At 35.4% G+C, this 23,776-nt stretch overlaps 1 protein-coding gene across 8 annotated transcripts in view; it reads right to left on the bottom strand.

Annotated features, from left to right (window-relative positions):
* RGS7 (regulator of G protein signaling 7) overlaps positions 1-23,776 on the bottom strand; it is a 256,768-nt gene that overhangs the window by 203,885 nt on the left and 29,107 nt on the right. The window lies entirely within an intron of this gene.

Genomic DNA, 23,776 nt, shown 5'->3' with positions numbered 1-23,776 from the left:
CCCCTACCCTAGAGTGGACAGCTGATAAACAATATGGATATCATAGTGTGTAACAGGACTCTGAGACGTGCTGTTCATGCAGAGTATCACAAGAGCTAGTTTCCTATTAATTCCTATCCCTGTTGCTATTTGTGCCTGACAGTTATAAGTATCACAAAGCCCTTTTCCTTTTTCTAAACATAGTTTTACTAAAAGCTGCAGTGCAATTCTTTAGATGATGTCTTATTAAACATCCCTAAAACTCAAAGCAAACATACTAGAAGCTTCTAGCACTGGTGAGCATTCCAAAGTGAAACCAGACATCTCCACTCTTTGGTTTTCAAGACACAAACTTACTGGAGATTCCGCTATCTCTACAACTCCACAAGAACTGTTGCCAAATGATATTATCCTTCCTAAAATATGCATTCGGGATAAGTTAACTTTAACTTCTGCTGGCCTAAAACACTTCCTTATAAATTGCTGCCCTAAATTAAAATTAAAAATAAATAACACAATACTATCTCATCTATTTTTTTTTTATTCCTATGCAAAAGTATATCATCCACATTATGTAATATACCACTATCAAAGATAAAGAGGTTTGTTTGTTTGTTTTTTTTCCTTCACATCATGAGGTGTCATTGCTTTCTGAGACATTTAACCTACATTCTACAGAACTTAGTTTGTAGTTACAGCAGGTTAGCTCACTTTGGCTTGCCAACATTGTTCTGTTTGGAATATACAAGCAGTGAGAGAAAAGAAAAAAATTAAAGAAAAGGAAATGCTTTCTATAAGCGAGCACACATTTCAAATGAGTTTGCTTCAGTCATATTTGTATACGTTTCCTGTTTCAGATGTCTCTAGAAAGTAACTTAGTCTTGCTATCAAAAAACAAAGGCAGAAATCTACTCTCAAGTTCCACCAATTAGAGGTTCATTTACATTATATTACTACACTACAGAAGAATGCCTCTAGATGTGACAAAAAAAAAAAAAAAAAAAATCAAACCTTACATCACTTAATAGTACAGTTCACGGTTTAGTCACAATTTTAATACGTAGATTGCTGATTCATTGTATGTCTGGTTACAAATTCTGGTTAGAGCTCTGATTCAACACTCAATATCCCTTCAATCACTGCCAATTTTCCATATAAACTTCTGGCAAAGGATTAAGATTAAGGAATATGGTTTATCATAATTACAGCTCAAATCTCCACTTTATCTGTCTACAAGCACTATAAACAAACCTGAACTAAAGCATCACAGTCTTATATTTCTAGGTTAACCTACCAGCAAAATCAGAATATTTCCTACAAAGCATCACCACATATCATTAGAGAACAGCCTGCCCAGTATAGTGGGACAAACAGAACTTCTGAGAAAGGCAAAAGCAATTACAGATTAGGTGGAAACACTTGAAAAGGAGGCATCAGAACAATCAAAACAAACTGTTCTGTATGAATGTTTTTGTTTTGCTTTTTAAAAAAAATGACAACAGTAAACATTTTTAGATTAAAGACCAATTTTAACTGTAGAATATACCCAGACATTAACTGCATAGCAAGGCTATCACTTACATTCTGTTTAATTTTTTTTTTTTTTTAAATATACAATTACGATATTTCTGGAAAAGAGAAAAGAGAGATTATGAAGATGTAGGTCACAATGATCAGAGACATGTGCACAACCATCTCACTAATTAAAGCTGACCTCAAAGTTGATCTCTAGCTCTCAAAACAACAGTCCAACACAGACTGGTACCTCAAAAGTATTATTTTCTGTTTAAATCAAAAAAGGAAGGGGGGGGAGATACAAAGATACAATGGCAAAGCAGCAAAGCCAATTCATTCAGAAATGAGAGGAATCTTCTCCATCTTGGGTCATAAAACTTCACAGATGTGTGTTTTTGTTTGACTGCTTTAATGGGAAGCTCCAACAGACCATTATGGCAGACTAACTTGTTCTTATGCATAACACAGTAGAACAGAATCTCCTCTAATTCTGTAGCAATCTTAAGTCTTCTACCTGGATATGAGAGAAGAAAAAACTTCCTGCATTCTCTCTTCACAATTCCCTTCTATTCCCCCCCTTTCTCCCTCCCCCTCAAAAAAATCTTTCTACATAAATCAGCAGTGGTATGAGAAACCTTTCTGGGAAAGATGGACAACATTTTTCTTTAATATTTTCAGATTCTACTTAAAGCATTGGTTTAAAGGCATCCACACTTAAGTCAGAGAGCTTTCACTGATTTCATTAAACAGAGTAACCCCATGCCTATCAGGCTTTTTTCTTCTCAAAAGAGCATGGTGTTTTCTAGCTAAACATCAGGGTTTCAATAGCACCTTGCCAATATAGCTGTCATAATATGGAGATAACTCCAGTTACCTAGATCAGTTAATCCATGTGCCACTGTGAGTGTGCATTTAGGGAAGAAATTGTTCAGGAGTATTTAGGTCACAAATCCTTTCCATCACTGGCATCTGGTATTAGAATTGTGGGCATCTGCCATTTAATGTTTGTTCTAAAAGTAGAAACAGTTTATCCTCTGTAAGTAGTAAACTGCATATGACCTGGCTAAGAGATATTTCAGATTTTTTTATTAATAGAATCTGGTTATGTTCTGTTTTTTAGATTTAATACTCCTATCTATATCTACATTTGTTCAAAACATTTGTTTGTATCTTACCAGCTAGTATAAGTTAAGAGTTCTTAACCTGGAAAACTGAAAATACCTTCAAAGTGAAGGTACAACAGCAATAGAACTGCAAGAGCAAAAATGTTAGGACATACAAAGCTTAGACTTAAAAACTATCTGCTATGGGCTATTCTGAAAGGAATAGCCCTACTAGTTTATGAAAAGAAAGTACAGTTGGTGGTGCCACACAGCTTTCCTAAGTAGAGCACTGACTAAGAAATGACCAGTACATCTTGGAGCTGCCTTCCACAGATGGTCCCCTGTAGCAATGCTGGAAGTAAACCTATCAGAAGTACTCTGAGAGCATAGCAGCCTCATACTGCTTTGCACAAGGAAAAGGGTATAACAAAGTTTCTGAGCATATGAAACATCTACCATTAATTTTCTCAAAGATTCTTTCACCAGTGTAAAATAATAGAGGAATAAGCTGGACAAGATTTGTCAGAATTTTATTGCAAAGTTCCAAACGTGCCAAAAAATAAACTATCTGGATAATCTGCGTGCTGTGCACCAGCATCCTTTAAAACGTATTCTACTGGATGTAGTATCAGAAACAGTTCCACCAGCTGGAGCAAAGATGAATTGGCTTTAGAAACCAAAGGAAATAATGAGATGTTTTGCAAGAGAATATTAATTAATCAAACAGACAATAAATTAATGTTCCCCTTCCTTAAAAGATTATAGATTTCAGAACAACTACAAAGTAGGTTTCTTTTATATGCAGCTGGCCACAGTTTTTTTTTTTTTTTTTTTCCTACTATCTCCAAGCATTTTGGATACAGTTTATATTTGGTGAGAAAATGTGAGAGCAATTTGGAATAACTTTCCACCAGCTTAATTTTTTTTTTTTTTTTTTTTTTTAAACAAGGAAGCTCTATACTAAGCAGTCATTGTTGTGACAGTGGACACCCAGTTACTGTGGAGCTCTGAGTCTGATAGACTCACTCTGGAATGAAGGGGAAATAATAAAAGAAGCAACTATTCACCTTCCACTCGTTTATGCAGATGTAACTATGGTGGTTTGAAATGAACTGGCTGGAACTTCTCACTTCACTAAGCAGATGACACAATGTATTATGCCTATTTTAAAAAAAAAAAAAACAGCAGTCTTACAAGGCACAGATGCTTAACCAACCATTTCATCCACTCTCACAAATAACTGGAAAAGGAAAGCTGTTAAACAGGACTGGTTTAACATTGCCTACAGTAATCTGAAACAGGAAAAGAGATTTAAACTTATACTAATGGGAGCACGTATTTGAAACTAACATTATAATTCACAATTACGTGAAAACGCACACAAACTCTTTGGTAATAACTGAAATTATTAGGCTTTTAAAGTTAGATCTACATTTAGACTGATTTGAAGAAGAATATAGAGTAAGTAGGTACAGAAAACAAAGGGATTCATACCAGTCTTTCAGGTAAGTCATCTCAATATTGCAAAATTGTTATGTGCTTTCCCTTCAGCTTTTCATGGTTGATATTTTAAATGGAAATATTTTTATGTACGTAGTATGTTATGCATTTCATGTGTATAGTAATTTATAGCGTATAAAGGCAGTAGAACTGTGAATGCAGTTCTTCCATTTAACTGCTGAGGATCTAAGGCAGAGAGACTGATAGATTTCCCAAGCTTAAACAGAAAGATCTTGTAGAACAAGCAATTACCCGAAAATATCTCATAGTCCAAGCTACAAATATACCTTTCTACGTTGCATTACAAGGACTTTCCTTAGAGGACCTTGCCAGAAATGAAATGTGTCTAATAAAATTAGTATTAACCACACATTTTTCTATATGAGTTAAATTAATGAATTTAATTTCATCCATCACAAGTTAAAATTATTGCACATGCCACCTAACTGAATTTTATCATATTGATTGAATAAAGAAATGTCATCTTATGCTGAAGCTTCCAAATGTTGAAATACTGTGAAAAAAATTGATTGTAAACTTTCATATATTAAAAAGATCTCAGATTTTAAACAAGAGTCAACGTTAACCAAATATTTCAAAGAAACCTCACACAAATGTTTAGAACACTTCTCTTGCTATTCCATTTCTACAGCTCTTATCTCTTCTGTGATTCTCCCTTGCAGCTCACAAAAAACAGAACTGGCGGCAAATCCAGAAGACCAGATTTAGTGTCATGAATAATAATTTTGAGCTGGAGACTAGATGATCTCCAGAGTTTGGGGGTTTTTGTTTGTTGTGGGTTTTTTTTCTCTAAAAAACATTTCCATGATCATACAATCACAAGCAGGAATGCTGAAATGCAAAGTTTCATTTGCAGAAAATAGGAAACATCAATCCAAATGTTTTGGAAATCTCATGACCCATTTGGCACAACTAAGATGCTCACTTGAAGCTTTGGTTTCTATCTAGTTGTTTTATTGCTTTTCAGAAAAAGATCATCGAACTTCCCAGGGAAGATCAGTAAGAGTAGTACTTCAGCCACCAGAAAGTGTATTGTAGAGCACCAGCAACAATACTACTGAAAGCCATACAGCCTCACCTTAGCCAGAAAGTGTAGGTTATCTATTTCATAAGGCTGTACTGAATAAAGTCTCACTGACTTCGCTATTTCTAGTGCATCTTTCATTTCACCCCTTCAAAATATGTCTTTAAGGAGATTTCAACAGCAAAACAATACCGGTTGAGGAGGCTATTTAAATTTTTAGCATCTTCCACCCCCACATGAGTGTGTTGATACCAAATAGCATATTTCTACTGTTTTGGTTACAATCAGCCATCTTCACATCCTATCGTGTCACAGTATTCCTGTCAAGCCACTTTGTGTCTGCAGCCAGTTTCACATTTCAGGAAGGTTATCTGTTCTCCAGTTCTGCATGTGCATGCAAAGCTTTGCATCAGGAGTGAATGCTTTCTATTTCAAAGAGGACTGAAATATATTACTATTTACAAGATGACTTAGAATAACTCTACTCAAATATTGAGAAATTCAGACATAAGACTTCTTTACTGAAGAGATCTGTTTTGAGTATGGCAAGATAGAGTAAGATTTTTAAAAAACAGGATAATGAAGCACAGGGAAGGATTAGGTGAGAACAAAAATATTATGCTTTCCATTAAGGCACAAGATACCAAAATTCTTGGCCTTAGGTTGTTAGAAAAAGATGAATAGAAGATAAAAATTATCTTCTATTATCTAACTATCCAGAAAATTAGCAGTAGTTTATACTAAAACTTTTCCAGTAGTATCACAGAAATTGGAGTTCTATGTTATCTTTGGGCCTGCAAACTAAATATTTAATTAAAAGGCATTTTACTGTCCTCTTGCACATCAGCACAACACAGGCAGGTTGGCTGAAGCACTAATTCCAAGTTTTCAATACCATCAGCCCTACAGCAATGTACCATCTATCCAACATAGACACCAAATTCTTTCAATTTTCCCAGCATTTCAGCTGCTTTTGAGGAGCTCATTCAGCTTTGTCAGCCAGAGATGTTTTCAGAAACGGAAGATGAAAACTGTTTGAAGTGACAATAAACGAGTAAACATAAAGTTCATCTCTTCAAACGCATCCTTTTACCTGCAGCTAGATTTTAATTGTGCAATCACAAACTCTTGTAAAACTCAATGATAAAACTACCATCTGAATAATCTTCCTGCTGTGTGCTCAAATGGCTTGAAAAGTACTCTGTGTCCTTGGAATAAATTGACTCAAATACAAGAGTACAAGATACCAGATAAAACAGAAAGATCAATAGAGTAATGTGCAGGTAAGCAGTTGAGCCAATAGATACTTATCAGTGGCAAAGCAAGCAGTTTTTATATAAAAAGTCTAAGATCATTATACTGATCAAGTAGAGTAGCATTAACCACCAAGTATTCCTGAAAGTCATCAAATGGCAAATGCTACTACATGCAAAGTAGCATTAATGAAAATAACAACAAAATTGGTTTTATATCCAATAAGAAAAAAGAAAAATTATTTTCAAAAGTCTATTTGAAAACTAAATAATTGATTTAGAGTTACATTTATATTTTTTAGCTTACAAAACACAGACAATTAATAGCTAGGAAAAAAAATTGATTATAGAGCTAGGCAAGTGCACGATGAACTCTCCTGGGTAAAAATAAAAACAATAGTATTATTTCTTAAAACCTTTTCAGCAAGTTTCATGAGCAGCTTATTTTTTTCTTAGACAAATACAAAACATCTGCTGCTGATGCACTCAGTTTCACCATCGCCTTGAACGCTAAACTTATTCTAGAAGGAAACTATTTAAACTCAAATACACACCTTCAGCTGTTTTACCCACTAGAAAACCTTTCCATGTGTTTGTCTCCGCAGACTAATGCTCTGAAATGCAAGAAGAGGTATCGTGCCAAAAGTCATGCCAGCCAGCACTGCAAATTGCATCCACTAGCTGCTGTATCAAAGACAAATTACATACAATTTGCCTTCCTTGAACTACAGAAAGGTTCTGAAAATATGTAGCCAAGTAATCTTACTAACGAATGGATGCCGTACTGTTTTTGCATCCTAAATACTCTGCAACACTCAAGTTTTTCTTCCACTAAGATTCAGGGAACCAGCCTCGTTGCTAGTTGCTTCAGATGACCTGCACTGACCAAAAGAAAGGTCAAACTTATCAAAACTTCAGATAGCTATGACTATGCAGTAAGAAAAACTACTACTGTAGTTTAGCATACAGTCAAAATGTGAAGTGCCATAAGCTTTCTAGCAGTTGTAAGACTTGACCACTGTATCAAGATCTTGTGCTTCTGACCTTCCATTATTTAAAATTGTTTTTATTTTTTATTCTGCAACTGAAATACTGTTGTGTAGTAGATTTCTTTAAAGCATACACTAGTCTATGAACTTACACTGACCTTTTAGTCATTTGCAGAATTACAGAAATGCTTGTTCAGACAAGTATCAATGGATGCTATGTACAATATTTCAAGGCTTATAGCAACCAAAAATTGAAATGGTGATTGAAAAATGGTTATACAGTCATATGATAGATGTGCTCTTGTGAATACAATTTTGAAATTTAAGAGCCTCACAAACAGAAGAGTCAAGTTTTTTATGACAACTGCAAGTAACATTAATAACAAGTTTGTGTATTTAATCCCTCAAATCTGCAATACAAAAGCCAAAGATTTTTTGGTAATATATGTAGGTAACTCCAGAAGTAATGCTTCATACATATTTTCAAGGAAACTACAACAGATAACAAGAGTACAATAACAGTATTTGATAGAACAAATTCTCAGTTATAAAATATTTTACAACACAGTCACCACCATTAGCGGATTGGCATAGATAAGCTGATAGCTCTCCATTCAGTAGTGTGACACAGCCATCCAAAACATGGCTTATCTTTCTCACTGCTGCCACTGTTGAAACACAGCACCCATTGCCTCATCGTGCTCATATCCACTCTTTGGTCTCCAGAAATGTTCAGCATGCACTGATGAGCAGTGGGTGCCATTTCTTCTGCATTGAGGAATTCAGTGTCACACATTTGCTTCTTATGGACTACTGTATAAGACACCATTGAGTCATACTGCTTCTCTGCTGCCATCTGTCACACAGCAACAAAAGGTACTGGAATACTGATGGGAAGATTCAACCTCTACCGCCATACCACCATCATCCACCTCTGACACCACAGACCAACGCAATAAAATAGGAGGTATGACTTTTGGAGCAGCCCTCGTACCTCCCTAAACATATTTTTCCCAAGTGAGGTAATTCAACAGAATAAAATAATACGATTGTCTTAACTTGCAGAATAAAGTTCTTAAACAATCCAGCTTGCACATGTAAATCCATCAGTTCTTCCACTAGATTGGTGCTTGCAAAAAATCAGGAAATTTTTTGGAAGATATTTGTATTGATGAGCATCACGTTTGAGTACATACTTCAAAAATCAAGAATGTACAGCTTAGTTTTCAATCATATATGTACTTCCATATAATAAAAAAATAGAAATTAAATATAATGAAGCAAAACATCATGTAATACTGCAACTGAATTATAAAACTGGAAAAGCAATTCTAAGTGAAAGACAACATCTTCCCTTAGGGAAGTATGTCTGAAGTTAGCCATGAAATAATGTATACAACATTCTCCTTAACTTCGTGTTTATTAAAAAAAAAAATCTCTTTTCCTTCAAAAAGATTCCAAAACAGACAAAATTCAGAACCTGCAAATTCTGTTTTAAGAACAGTGAATGGAAATACATCTGAAACATTAACACATCACTTTCAAGTTTTAAGATCAAGCAATACTCTGCAGAAAAAAATCAATTTGTCAGACCAGAAGATGAAATGCATTTACTCCTGCATTCCTAGTGAAGCACAGACTATCAAAGACTCTTTTCATCTCAACTGCAAAGTCTAGTGAGCAGTGCAAGATAGCAGATTGAAAAAAAAATAGGGAGTCAAAACCAAAAAAGGCCCTTGTAAATTATTATTACAATAAGCTGGAGGAGTCTTTCTTGTTTAGAATTTCTATTACTTAAAAGTAGCATAGAGAAGCAACTTTTGAAGTTTGAAGTGAATCACAAATCTTAGACTATGGAAAATTTACAAGACAAATCCTGTGGCTTTCCAGGTACTTCAGAAAAGGCAAAAAATCAGAAGCTTAAATAACGTCCTTCATATCTACAACCAGACTAATCTGCTTTTTGCTACATTATAAAGTAATTTTGGCAATGTACTATCCAAATTCCTGTAACTAATATCTGTTAATGCAAATAATTAGTAAAACATCTATAAATAAACAGATCTCTTAATTCCAACTGTACTTTGTATTATTTGGTTCCTTGCTCTGGAGTAAAATTTCAATACAACAAAATTAAGCTTTTTATTAAGTTTCTGTACAGAGCTGAATCAGTGAAAAATGAACTAAAATGCAAAAAATTGAATGTATAATAGCTCATAAAAAAAAGTTTTGTGATTGCAGAAGGAACAGCTTGATTGGGCATAAATTGTAATTTGTCATATGCCTACCTCAGACACAACCAGAAACAAAACTCAACATATCATGAGGCTTAAAATAATCCTACCTTGGACACTACCAGAAATAGCATGAAATCCAACATAACAGACTCAAAACCCTGCACTGTCTACGATTACGACTCAGTCTCATTAGCATCCAACAAGACTAACAACTTAAAGTGATATTGATCTTAATGTTATTTATAACTGAAAAAAGATATCATCTGAGGTGATGCTTTTGGCAAATAAATTGGTTTATAAGTGACATATTAAGGTGCTTTTAATCTTACTTAATAAAAGTTTATGAAAAGTGAAAAAGAAGCTGGACGCTAATACAAATTGGAGAAAATTTGTTAGCAAAGTTATCATTCCAGAGCTACAGTCTTATGAGCAGAAGAGGTAAATGAAGAGAGACTTTCAAAAAGAAGTTGCAATATCTGTTGTAGAGGTCGAGGGAACCGTGGGACTTGCTAGATCAAAAGCAATACTTGCAAAAAAATTTGAATATATTTTAATGTCTTCAATTAAACATTACACAGCTATCACAAAATGATCTGACAGAATAATGGTTATGAAATGCCCAAACCTGCTGATGCAGTTCTATAGACAAGATGCACTTTTGATAGTATAATCTTTTCTCCAGGGGGAAAACCACCTCAAACACACTTCTAGATGTTCTACACAGATAGATGTATAGTATTATAGTAAAAGAAAGGACCACACTGATAAAGCATGGATTGATTTAAGCTAGATGGATAAACTTAGTCATAACTGAAACAGCTGCAAACATGGGTACACAAACACATGCACCTTGGAGAAACAAATATTGCTGGCTGTGACATAGATGTCAATAACATTAAACTTAGTGCAAAAAGCACATTACAAATAGCCCACTGTTTTGCATACCTACTCCTGTTTCACAGGAATACAGTGCATAGAACAGCACAGGTTCATTCAGATCTTCACTAGTCATATTAAACACGTGCTATCGATATGAATAAAGATTAAAAAACAGGACTTTATACTTCAGCATAGTGAATGCTCCAACATTAAGATATACTGCTGAGAGGTACAGTTACAGTATAGGTTACCAAAAAAATGAAGGTTGGTGAAGACAGTGTGAATGAATGCCTCTTTACATATACTCGCCTTGATTCTTACTCAGCATCCTGATTATCTTTAAACTGCCAGAAAGCAAAATCCCTCAAACATGGCTAAACATGGCTCCCACACACCACTTTAGATATAGATATCCCCTCTGTGCTCCCAGAATTTCACATTATTTCAACCTCAGCATTCATTGGCATTACAGAAATGAGGTTAGGCTACAGTGGTTAGAAAACACGAAATGCCACATCATCAATAAAGGCCAGTACTTCCAATATTCTTTTTCCAATGCATGAGTTTCCCTAGACAGTTTACAAGAAATTGAAAATAACCAAATCATTGGAAAAACTATTATAGATGCCATCTGGTATTCACAGATGGGCCTGTACTGTAGGTCACGTACATTCCTTCCCCCCGTCATCACCCAGAGGAGAACTCAAAACAGGTAAAGGAACAGATAAGATGACTTCAGGAAGGATATTACCAGCACACCATGTGGAGATTTAGCCACTGCATCTCTGCTCAACACTCCACCAGAAGTCAAAGTCCTCCATGCCAGAAAATCTTCACCCAAAAAGGACACAGAATCCCTTAATTGGATTAATCCCTTAGCACTGGAATAGGCTCCCCATGGAGGTGGCTGAGTCACCATCCCTGGATGCGTTTAAAAACCATTTGGATGTGGTGCTCAGCAACATGATTTAGCAGAGTGTTGTTTGAGTTAGGGTAGTATGTGGTTGGACTCAGTGACCTTTAAGGTCTTTTCCAACCTGAGTGACTCTAAGACTCTGGCATGCTGACCAGTCTCCAGCAGTCATGCAAGTCGATTTAGTAATACAGAACTTTTTTTAATCAGAAAGTCAGAGGTTAGATCTGTAATGAATTACATAATCACTGCAAATTCTAAAAATGTAACTGGAAAAAGAATTACGAGGGAAAAGAAGGCAATATTCATTGCTGTGATACTGCCATCACCATATTACCCACTGTTCAAAAACATAATTAACTTTATCTTCAGTGTCCCTTTAAAGTCTAGTTTAATTCTCTATAAATTACAAATGGAAAACAAAGGAACAAAATTGCTACCATGTTGTCAAATGGGAAATCAGAGCAATGAATCATATCCATGTTCTCAGTGCCTTATTTTCTAAATACAATATTTGACTTTAGACAAGCTTCTTTGCTCTGTGTTCTTGTGATAGTACAACAATTCACCAGCCATGAGGAATCTCCAGTTTTTACAGTACTGTGCAAATGAAAAGTTTTCGTAGTTCCAGTTTTGTTTCTCAAAAATGTAGGTACGGGTTGTTTACTTTTAAGATACACACTGATTCATCCATTTAAGTAATATCTATATCTTTCTTTGCAGCATTCTAAACAGCTAAGTGCAAAGGGCCTTTAAGTTTTTCTGCTTCCTTGATATGGAGTGATTTTTTCAAAACCATTCAGCTGCACAACACAGACAACCTTATTTCTCCCATGCTCAGTCTCCCTCTGCAAGACCACACTGAATCTTAAATGGAAGGCAATAAGCTGAGATCTGACAGATTAGAAGTGTGATACAACAGATCATTCACCACAAATCTTACCATTAGCAAGAAGTATGACTACTATTGCATTTCAATGCAGTATTCTATCTGCAACTGCTTTTCTACTATATTCTAATGCAAACTACATCCTCAAGGCATCATTCATTTCTTCATTCATGAAAAAGGAGTTATGCTGGCTATTGACTAACATCTCATTTATTCCACTTGTCAGAAGTCATTCACTGCTTTAATAGTGACATTTACTTTGAAGGGAAACTGGAAAATACAGACAAAACATAAGGTTTCATTTATATCACTCTACAGTATAGCCAGCTTCAGTGAGAAAAGCCTACTTTTCACACTTATAGCATGCTACCATCAGGACACTAGTGAATAAGAACTTCTATAACATTTTACTTGCACAGAAACAACTTGGTAATTTTCAAGAACATTAATAACCTGAGTGAGGACATTTATTCCACACTTGGGGACACACAAAGTAAAATCCTGTGTCTACATCTACAATGTAAAGAGGGAAAAAAAAATCACTGCTTTAAATAAAATTTAAAAAAAATCAGGAAGGAAACATTTTCCCCCTCAACTGCATCTAACAGATGCTTTCATCTTGAGAAAGTTTCTGTCAGAAGGATAGCTAAAAATGCATTAATGCTGAATGCTTCTGCTAACACTCTTAAGTATAACTGTCTAATAAATAAGCATGTGAGTATTCTATCTACTCAACACAGCTTGCAAAAAGAACTGGACTAAAGTATTTAAACATAGCCAACAATATGGCTAAACAATCAACAGATGCTAAGATATTCATGTTAAATTTGAATACTCATCTAAAATCCATTTACCATGTCTTACAATGGATTAAATAAGCTCAAAAAGTGAGATAATGGAGAAATGTGAGACCGTACAGAAACCAGTTTCTTCTTGCTAAGGCCTGCCAGAACAACCAAAAACGCAAACATCTAGGAACAGATCATGTGAATGACTGAATTTGTAACAAGCTCCACTTCCATCTTGGTGATCCTGACATACTATTCTGGAGATGAGGCAAAGACCATTCCATGCACTGAGGAAAGAAATAGATGGAAGTTACCTGGTCTCAGCCTCTACTGAGTAGTCTCCCCAAATCTCTTAGCCATCTTTGTTTTATACTTAAGAGTGCAGAATTTCATGCACAGAAATTATATTTTCAGCTTGCTAGCAGAACACTAAATCCCAACAATCTCTTATGTTTAACAAGTGCAGGCAACAAACTCCAGTGCTTAGGTTGGTTGATGAACTCATGATTATAGTAAAGGCTTTCCACCCTGGTAACTGCAGAAAGAATTAATTGATCTAGTTTATTTTTGGTGCTTTTAACAATTTCACCAGGACATCAACACCAACACCTACCATGGAAGACATAGTTTATGAGCCAGTACTCCATTCTTCCTCAACAGAAACCCTGCCAGAGTCACAGTGCAATGTTTGTTCACTACCCAGGGGGAAGAGCACCACCTAGTGAAGCTTCGACATCATTTCCAGAAACACCTGCAGATTCGTGCTGGCCTCACTCAACCCTGGTATGGCTCATACAAACACATTGCAAGTGACAAAATGATGAAATGCTAAATATTTTCCCTTCAATGCTTCACTTGCCGATTTTCTTTTTCCTTGAACTTACTCCAAGTCTTTAACACTTCTGAGAGCAACCAAGCACCATAAAATGATCTAGCTCAAGAAATACAGGACTCAAAAGAGCAGAATTTCAGTTTGAAGTCAAAAATGTAGTTCGTCAATATGTTTAAATAAATAGATGACAAATCAAAGGAACTTATAAATGCATACACAATCCTGTGTAACATTCTTCCAGACAACGTAAAGTGAGATCTCAGCATTCATCATTGTCTTTGCAACTTGGAAAGACAGAACCAATCTAGACTTACAAGTTCATAGCTATAGGACACCTTATTTTCCATAGCTTAAAATGACAGCTCCTAAACACCAGAATACAGAGTTAGAAAGGACTCCAACTCCAACATCCTGGAATCAAAGCTATCTCTTAATTTCTAGAGAGAAAAAATAAAAAAATAATACATAAAGCAAAAGAATTCCAGAGACAATACAGCTGGTTATGGCCTGCCTGATCAACTGTGTTCCTGAGTTTCTGTTAAAAGGTTCATGTGATGACAGCTAGAGATCCATCAAAACAGATAAATACAAAAATACAAATGAAATTATAGTAATAGATCATCTGCATGCTTTTTTTCTGAATATACATCTGAATGAGACACAAATAACAAACATTACCTGAAGGAGAAGAGCACAGTATATTTAGTAATTAACTGAATATGCACATAAAGATCCAAATTTAATTTTAACATTGGTGGAATTACTGATAAAGAGAAAGTAAGATCAGAACTATTTTCATCCACAATAAACGTAACAAAGTAGTTCAGGTCACAAGAAGAGTTCAGCAATAGAATAGTTGCTCAAACATTGGAAATTCCAGTATTTAAAGAGGACCTACAAGAAAGATGCGAAGAGACTCTTATCAAGGAGTATAGCGACTGATCAAGGATTAAATCTTTTAAAGTAAAAGAGAGAGATTTAGATTATGTATTAGGAAGAAAAGCATTTCTCCTCTTTTTAGGACACCAAACAAATGGTTTAGCCTCATGAGCATTAGCATGGTTCTTCTGATGGATACTGTTTGCTACCCTTAACCTCAGGAACCAGAGCCTTATTCTCCCCCTCCCCTCTATACCCCCCCAGCTTGATTCAGGTAGCACGAAAGACACAATTTGTGAAAAGTACTAAAAAACTTTACCTCTTAGCAACTTGAATGAGATTTGTGGTTGCTTAGTAACTAGGAAAAAAATGGAGACATTTGAAATCTAGTATACTGTGAGCAGCTGGATAGAACTCTTGTTCTCTATAGCTAAAGCAGAATTCCTATGATCATAGTACTTTAGTATCTAATGTAGTACTTTGATAAATTTAGGGTACTCTGTAGAAAATGAACAGTTAAACTTCACAGAATAGCATCAAGTTTAATTATATATAGATTATCTATATTACAGATGACACAGATTTTATTTTAATAAACTACTCTAGCCATAGAGGAATCTCAGCATGGCCCTCTATGATAGCATTAATTCATACAGTAAGTTTTACACTCACTACTAAGAAGTCATCCCATTTTACAATACTGAGTTTATTCTTCAGATCACATTTTTCTTGCCTGTATCATCAAATATGCCAATGTCATGGTACAGCCATGAAATGTTCCACATATTGCACTGCATACAGACAAAAGCATGCCACATGACAAGAACTCTTACCATAAAACACCTTGAGGTTATGTAATTTTGAGGGGGAGATGTTTTGTTTTTATTGAGCTTTGCCATTCTTCTATATTGATACTGATTCTATAATCAAATGCAGTGTATGGCTCCCACTGATGTCAAGAGCTACAGTGAAACTGTACCTGAGGGCAGAATCTAGTTCACAGATTTATATTTCCTACAGTCTGTAATTCAGAGAAGTGTAGGTGTTAAGAAGCCCTAATGTCTTTCTTTTAAAAGGCATTCAGTAAACTGCTTATTCATCCTGATATAAAAGTAGATCAGAAAAAACTATGTTTTTCCAGCAGAATTTAGGGCACTTTGAATAACAGCGCTACAAAATACTTTAGTACTGAGAACAGAATCCCAAAGAGCACGGAAATGCTGATTTATTTCTGTTGCAATGCATGCGCAGGTGGAATGAATTGTATAGACAAATATGTGCAGTTCATTTTTACAGCATGGAAGGAAAGGTACAATACTGTTACATTATATATAGGAGATACTGTTGAGGACTACTACACTTTTATATGCTCACTAAACCAAGCTTTCCATTCATGTTTATGCAATTTTAGTTAATTAGTCTCGATCATATTACAAAAGTAGTCTTTGGTTGGTATAATATTCCTTCCAAAATAATTTCCATGAAGGCTGCAAGCTTTTTGGTTTTTTTTGTTTTTTTTTTTTTTTCTCTACATCAACAATAAATGAAATAGAAAGAGAAAATATGTCTTTGGTCCTTGAAGGAAGAAATTTTCACTTCCAGCTAGATGATCCTTGTACATCTGAACTGCACTGAACTTGATATCTCTTTTTCTGTGGAGCAATCCTTCCTCTCTAGAACTACACATTCTGTTAGCTGAATGGGATTTCCGTAAGACAAAGAAAGAAGAAAAACAGCAGCAGAAACGATGCAGAAGAGCTGACATCTTCAAAATACTCATTTTACCTGAAATGCAATTTTCAGGAACATCTTCTCGCAATACTATGCAGGATGCCCCATCCGTCCCTGGAGGTGTTCAAGGCCAGATTGGATGGGGCCCTGGGCAGCCTGGTCTAGCATTAAATGTGGAGGTTGGTGGCCTTGCATGTTGCGGGGGGGTGGAGATTCATGATCCTTGAGGTCCCTTCCAACCCTGGCCATTCTGTAATTCTGTGAATCTGAGAAGTATGTCAAGGGTATATTTCCATCTGGCCAGGCTTTGGGATCTATTCAGATCTTGCTAAGGTTTTTCAAAATGAAATCACCACATCTTTTGTTTGGACACAACATGATAAACCCTTCACCTGCTGATGTGAATAACACTAAAGAACAACTATACTTCAAATTCCATTAAGAGGTTAGCAAAGACAACCCTAATTAATGAATAGCCCAATAATGGTAAAATAATGGTAAAATACTTGAAAAACAGGCAATGGACTTAAATGGACTGTGATTCTGTGATTCTGTGATTTCTTCTATGGCAAAGGCGGATGAAACATACATTATGATGTCATTTCTCCAGTTTCTAATTCATCAATAGAAGTATCACAGCTTGAAGGAAAAGCTGAAAGCTGGCAGCAGAAGTAAGAAAAAGCAAGAGCAATGCCCTGCTCACCTCAGGAATAAAGAAGCTTCTCAGAGATGCACAAATACATAAACACATTTATATACACATATGCAAATAAGTTGAAAGAGAACCGTAGCAGCATCTGAAGAATGAAGCATTCAAACACAGGTACACATTTACATGAGCACAAAACAGGCCCCAGTTGTAGAAGGCTAAATAACCCACAGATTATAAACTACCCACCACAGTAAGGTACCACATATACTCAGCACAAGTTGGTTTAGCCCTAGAGAAGATGACCAAGAACCACAAAGAAAAAAAAAGAGAGAAGGTCTGATGGCACTTTCTAAAGAAAAACTGAATGCTCACAATACAGACCAACTCCTTATTTTGGGGAGTTCAGCAACAACCTGAAAGGAAAAAACATCTTAAATATGCCATCACAAAACCTGCCATACAATTATTTCTGAACTCCCACAATTTAAACATTTTGAATTCTAATTAAAATATATACATTTGAACTTTTTTCTTATTATCTGAACATATACTTGAACAACTTAACAGGCTGCAACATACAGACATTTAAATATTGCAGGCTGCATTTCTCTCCCATGTTTCAGATTGTTTGTTGTTATTTGTTTTCTGGTGGTGTTTTTTTTTTTTGTTTTTTTTTTTTGTTTTTTATGCCAAGCTCTCATCCCTGACAGTTAAGAAGTTTGTGTGTTATCTAGCAAGACTTTCCTGACTGTTATGATGACTTCATGAGGGGCACCTATTCCTGTTCCTATACCACTTTTTTTGTTTGTTTGTTTAAACCAGCCTGCTTCCCTGCACAAACTTCCAGCAGTTCTCACCCTCCAGATGAAGCTACAGTTCCAAACTCTGGTCCACAGACAGTTCAGCTCTCACATTTCCAACTTCTTCACCCTAATAGCGTACTTCGTTAATAATGATGGGAAGTATTGGAGACATTCCAGGTAATGTTTTGCAAGCTCAACTCTGATGTCTCACTCTTCTGTAGAAAACTGTATTTTCTATTTCACAAAAAAAAAATAACAACTTCTAGATTTTCCACTGCTTTGTTGTGTCACTGTCATGCCTCAGCTTGCCCACTAGTAGCACAGAGAATAACCATATGCATCTGTTACAAAACGTATCTTTTTGCAGAGATATGTTTGAAAAAGATATGTTTACACTGTACTTTGTTATACAGCCACTGTTTAATCCCTTCCCCAACATTTTGCCTAAAAAGTCTTATACTATGTTACACAGACATATTCTGATGACAACTTTATTCTCTTTATTTTTTATTTCTTCATGGTTTCATCTGTCATTTCAATTGTAAACGGACTTCACAAACAAGTTTCTTTTAGCAGCCTTTACAGATTGATTTGAAGAGAGGTTCATGTATTTCATCTGTACCACATGACAACATATAACCTTAAAAAAATCTTGCACTTAGAAAGCATGTTGCAATTCTAAGTAAAAGAAAACAAAACTCATAACTCCAAAACAAACAATTTCTTACTTCGAATTGCGCATTGCTGTCAATAGCATCATTGTTTCCATAGTTACAAATGTAGACTGCTTCAAAGGCAAAACGGAGAGAAACTAAAAATGACAATACACAATCAAAACAGGCACATACAGTTTTCAGAGGCACACATGGGATGGAGAAAGGAAGTAGCATGGTGGCACAATTCTACTGTCAAATACAAAAACACTGCAGTGCTAGTGATCTGAGCACATCAAGTTCAGAACAGTATGAAGTAGTAAACCTCTCACTGCAAAACCACTCGATACATTTCTACACCTAGTGAAAGGATGAGGAGAACAGAAAGCAAGAAAAACATCAGCAGGAATCACCAAAGTATACGGAGCAGGTGTGCCTCTCTCATCTGCAGACCCAGCCACCTGCAGACTCAAGTACAAGTATTTTTAATCGAGTTTCCTTCGGTTGCATTGTTGTTGTTTTTGTATAGTTGTGAGACACTCAATTCCTTTATATCACTGTTATCACAGATGCCAAAACATATGTGCCCTAGCTAGCATTGACAGTAAGCATTCCAGGATGGGATAGAGCATCAGGTGGCACAGCAGGTAAGTACAATGGATAAAAATCTGTATGAAAAGAGTCAAGACCATAAAACAAAATGTAGTCTCACCACATGAAAGGCACTCCACAGAATCTAGTTACTATACTTTCCTTCAGTATCAAATTCCTGCCCCCTACATACCATTTATTTTACTTTAACAGCAACCAACTACTCCAGAATAACATGACAGCATCCTCACGATGTTCACACTGAATAGGGAGGAAAATTCTATTTTTACAGTTGGAATTCCTGAGGTCCATAAATATGGATATATCAAAGTCAATTCCGTAACTAGGAGAATCACACTGAAACCAAAAGCAGCATTCACACTCTGCACTAACTGCAGCAACGTCACTACTCTTTTCAGAAGAAATTGCATATTGTGTGTATATATTCGTTTATTTTTAATTAAATTACGTTTCACATCCTTTAGTCTGCTCTGGCATTTGCATTTACAGCATAGTAGTAACAAACTCTGCAGTTTCCACTGGAAGCAAGATGCAACCATAGGTTGTGACAGCATATTCAGAAATGCTGAGTATCAACGCAATTCTTCTCTCAAAGTGAGTGACAGCACTTAGAAAAATCCCACCTACTACGTCCTTCCTTGATCTCACAGGCTCTAGGGAATACAGTTCTCATAATTTTTTTCTAACAATCTTCTTTAAGTGAACACTTGATAAAAGCCACATGAGAGCATCACATTATATGCAGTCAACACTGAAAGTCATCTCTTGTACAAGCAGAAGACAATGGTTATTAGAAGTTGGTAAAAGAGCATTAGAACACTGTTACAACAACATTTTTAAGGTATCACATCTGATATTCTTGTAGAAACTAAGCATCCCAGAAGACGGTAAATTAAGAAGTACCCTGAGATTACAAGTTTAGCATTTTCAGTACAGGGGTACTGGCATACAACCTTCAACAATTGACACAAAAACAGAACACCTCCTTAGCTTCGTTACAATACTGGAAGAATCAACTGTTACTAGTACTAATCAGCTTTGGCAAAAGCTCTTTTAACACGTGGGGCGGTGAGGAAAGCAGAGAGAGTTCAAGTCTCAATCACAAGAACTCAGATTAGGGCAACCTTACTACTACAAAATAAGACTATCACCTCTCAAATGAAGCTAGCTCAGACAGCAATGTAATGACCATCAACCTTCCAAATTAGAACTCTTAATCCTTTCAGCCTATACTTAACTAAAGAAAGTAAGAACAGATCAGAAAGATAAACAAAGGTTTAGAAGGACCAGCAGTATGTCTAAAATGAGGTTCTTCAAAAAGACAACTCCTACTTATTTAATTATCTGTGGCACACAGAAGATGAAACAGGATAAATTAAGCTCTGAAACTAGGGAAAACTGCACATTATAAACCTCAATTACATTTGAAGTATTGTCTTTAAGACTTAACTTCCAGCCCTAAATTAATGTTGCTGAAATCTAAGATTCCTGTATGAGCAGAGAGCAAGCATTCTACTGTCTTATGTCTTTTAAGTGCTGACTGAAATGGACTCTGTTGGAGGGAAAGTAAAAGCAGGAGTTTTAAATTTTTCATGTTGGCCTCAGGCTACTGGCAGAAAAAAAAAATCAGGACTTTTTCCAAGGTATGTCAGTATTAATGATGTGTCACATGTCATTACTTTATAATTAGGCTGATAGCCAAAAAGAATAATGCAACTGACATTCTATTAAAATAAAAAGTATTCCCCAAGGCATAAAAGCACTGACATACAAGCATCTTAAAAGTCAGGGTAAAAATGATATAAGGAGCTATTTATGTTTGTTACTACCCCTTCTATCATAGAGTCAAATAAGCATTCAGAATTAGATGTGCACAGAATATTTAATTCAAAAATTCAGCATAAAATATATTTCATTTCTGAAAGCAGAATGTAATGAAGCTCTTCTTTCTCTGCGAATACAGGCTACTGTAATACACTGTCTACACTTAATATTCTATTCTGCATTTCAATAACCTGTGTTTCTTCAGTCTGCCAGATGAGTAACTAATCACAAACCAAAAGACATTTTAAAAAAATAAAAACCAACAAAAAACAAGCCTACATGTCAACACTTTTCTATGTACATAAAGTGCAATAATGACTCTATAAGTATTTAAAGCTTTGAACCGTTAATCTGCAAACAGCAAAATGTCATTCTGTAAAGAAGGGTCTTTACATTTTCTATAAAATACGCCTGACAGAATGAGGATTTAGGAAACCCAGGTCTGAAACTACACGTAGCTTAGGTTGTATTTATTTCAGATAGTGTCTGGAAGTTAGACTAAAAGAATTACCAAAACTACAAAGTCATGTCTTATAGCCAACGGCATTGTCTTCATTTATCATGGCCAAATTTCAGTTCTTCATTATCACAAAAAGAGAGATATCTCACCTAGTTCTTGCAGACACACGTATCACAAAACTTGTGCTAATCCCTGTGTTGATGCTATATAACCTACAGCAAGAAAATATTCCAGTGTTTGTGTATTTCAGTTGTGTTAGTCAAAATACAAGGCTTCAAATTCAGTTTCCTTCTGAAGCCAGCCAACAGTACTTTTATTTTTTTTCTTTTCTAACAACTATTAATATTTTTTCAGTTGGCCCAGAAGAAGTCCTTCATGAAGCCGGCAAATTTAGTTCTTTGTTCACTCTGCACAACGCTTTCATTTCCAACACTGACAGACAGAAGTATTGTGTTTCCTAATGTATTACAAGGAATCCCATGATTTAGCTGTTGCTATTAAAGAATGATATTCAGAGATTATGTTCTGAAGTGAAATGACTTCTACCTATCTTTCTCTTACACTCTAGACAGAACTTATAAAACATTCACCTACACCAATATCTTACTGCAGAAAAAGGTAGGTGATTTTTGACAAGGTTATCTATTATTTTGTCGCCTATTCCTTAAGTTCTGCCAAAGGAAGGACTACTTAAGTTTATACTCTTTGTACGCTAACCATCTTAAATGACCCTTCTGATTTACTATGCCAAAATAATACGTTGAAGTGTATTAAAATAAATATGGCAGATAATACTGCAGAAGGTCAGTATTTGTGAAAGTTTAATACTCAGTACACCACTTGCACTTTAACATCAAGAGAATAACCACTATCATACTGGACACAAATTGATACAATCCCCACGCCTTTGATTTACTGAAAAGATATTTGACACTGAGTGACTACATGAGGCTTTATGTCCTATTTCCACTCCTCATTTTCAAGTTTTCCCTGCATCACCAACATTTTGGTCACTTGCCTCAGAACTTTCCTTTTAATCTGGAGGCTGCTCAGGGGCAGTGTTAAATTGTGGCATAAGATAAGACTAAATACAATGGATTATAAGCTCAGCCTGCTACTCAGACATACACACCACTGGAGAAGAAAACAGTTTCTCTGTTTTTTCCCCCACTAACTACTAAATAGGCACTTTTTCAGCATAGAGGTACATGACAAATATGAAAAGATGCTGTTCGGAAAGATCAGAAGCCTATAAAGGACAATAAGCTTTGCTTTATTGCTTTATATCTGCACAGCACATTTTTTACATATAAATTCATGCACATTATTTCATTCTGAAACACACTTGTCAAGTTACTGGTAAGGTTCTCTGTATTTTTTCCAGATGTCTATTCTTACACATGTATACTGAGATTAAGTTCATAAATCTCATTTGTGTAAAAAGAAGCCTAATTTTCCAAAATGGCAAACCATGGAAAATACCACTGAAACTCACTGAAATCAGCAACGTATTTAAAAATAAGAATGAAAAAATAAAGTATGTACCAGTCTTCATTTTGCAACTGCTTTTATAATTTCTGGGGAAAAAACACCACAGTTACTGGCAATACCTCAGTTCACCTCAAAAACTTATCTGAATACATGTCAGATATTTTCTATTACAGTTAAATTGGAAAAAGAAAAGTCGAGGGTGCTAAGAAAAAAATATTGATTTTTCCACCTGGTAGAAATAACCACAAACAAGTTAGAAAGCACTGCATTCTAGGAATAAACAAGTAGTTGTGTAATTACATATTTCAGTTTGCAAGAACAGCTATTCTTCTGCATTAAGATGTGTCATTCTCCCAGTGAATAAAAAAAATTATGATAATAAACACAATTGTCAAGTTTAAAATAAAGAAAAATAATAATGTATCAATCCATCACAAAATCCCCAAGCAACTACTTTAACAAAAATGAAAGTGTGGAGGCTATATAAACCAGAATGTTGGAGCTCAGAATCTGGAAATTTGTGTATTGATGGCATTAGAATAACTACATTAGATATGCTTTCCAGAAAGAATCCCCAGAGCGTAAATTTGTGTTGTCATGTTGTGTTTTGTTTCAATTTTTCTGGTTTTATGTTCTGGTGATTGCAGGTAAGTATAACACGTGCATTCGTTTTACGATAGATTTTGCGAGTGAACACTTGAACCCACAACATTTTCCAGACTCTGACACATCACCATCATCACATGCCA

Source organism: Phasianus colchicus, chromosome 2 (genome assembly GCF_987193195.1).
Source record: "Phasianus colchicus chromosome 2, bPhaCol1.hap1.1, whole genome shotgun sequence".
NCBI classification, from domain to species: domain Eukaryota; kingdom Metazoa; phylum Chordata; class Aves; order Galliformes; family Phasianidae; genus Phasianus; species Phasianus colchicus.
This window is presented reverse-complemented; position numbering and strand designations above follow the sequence as displayed.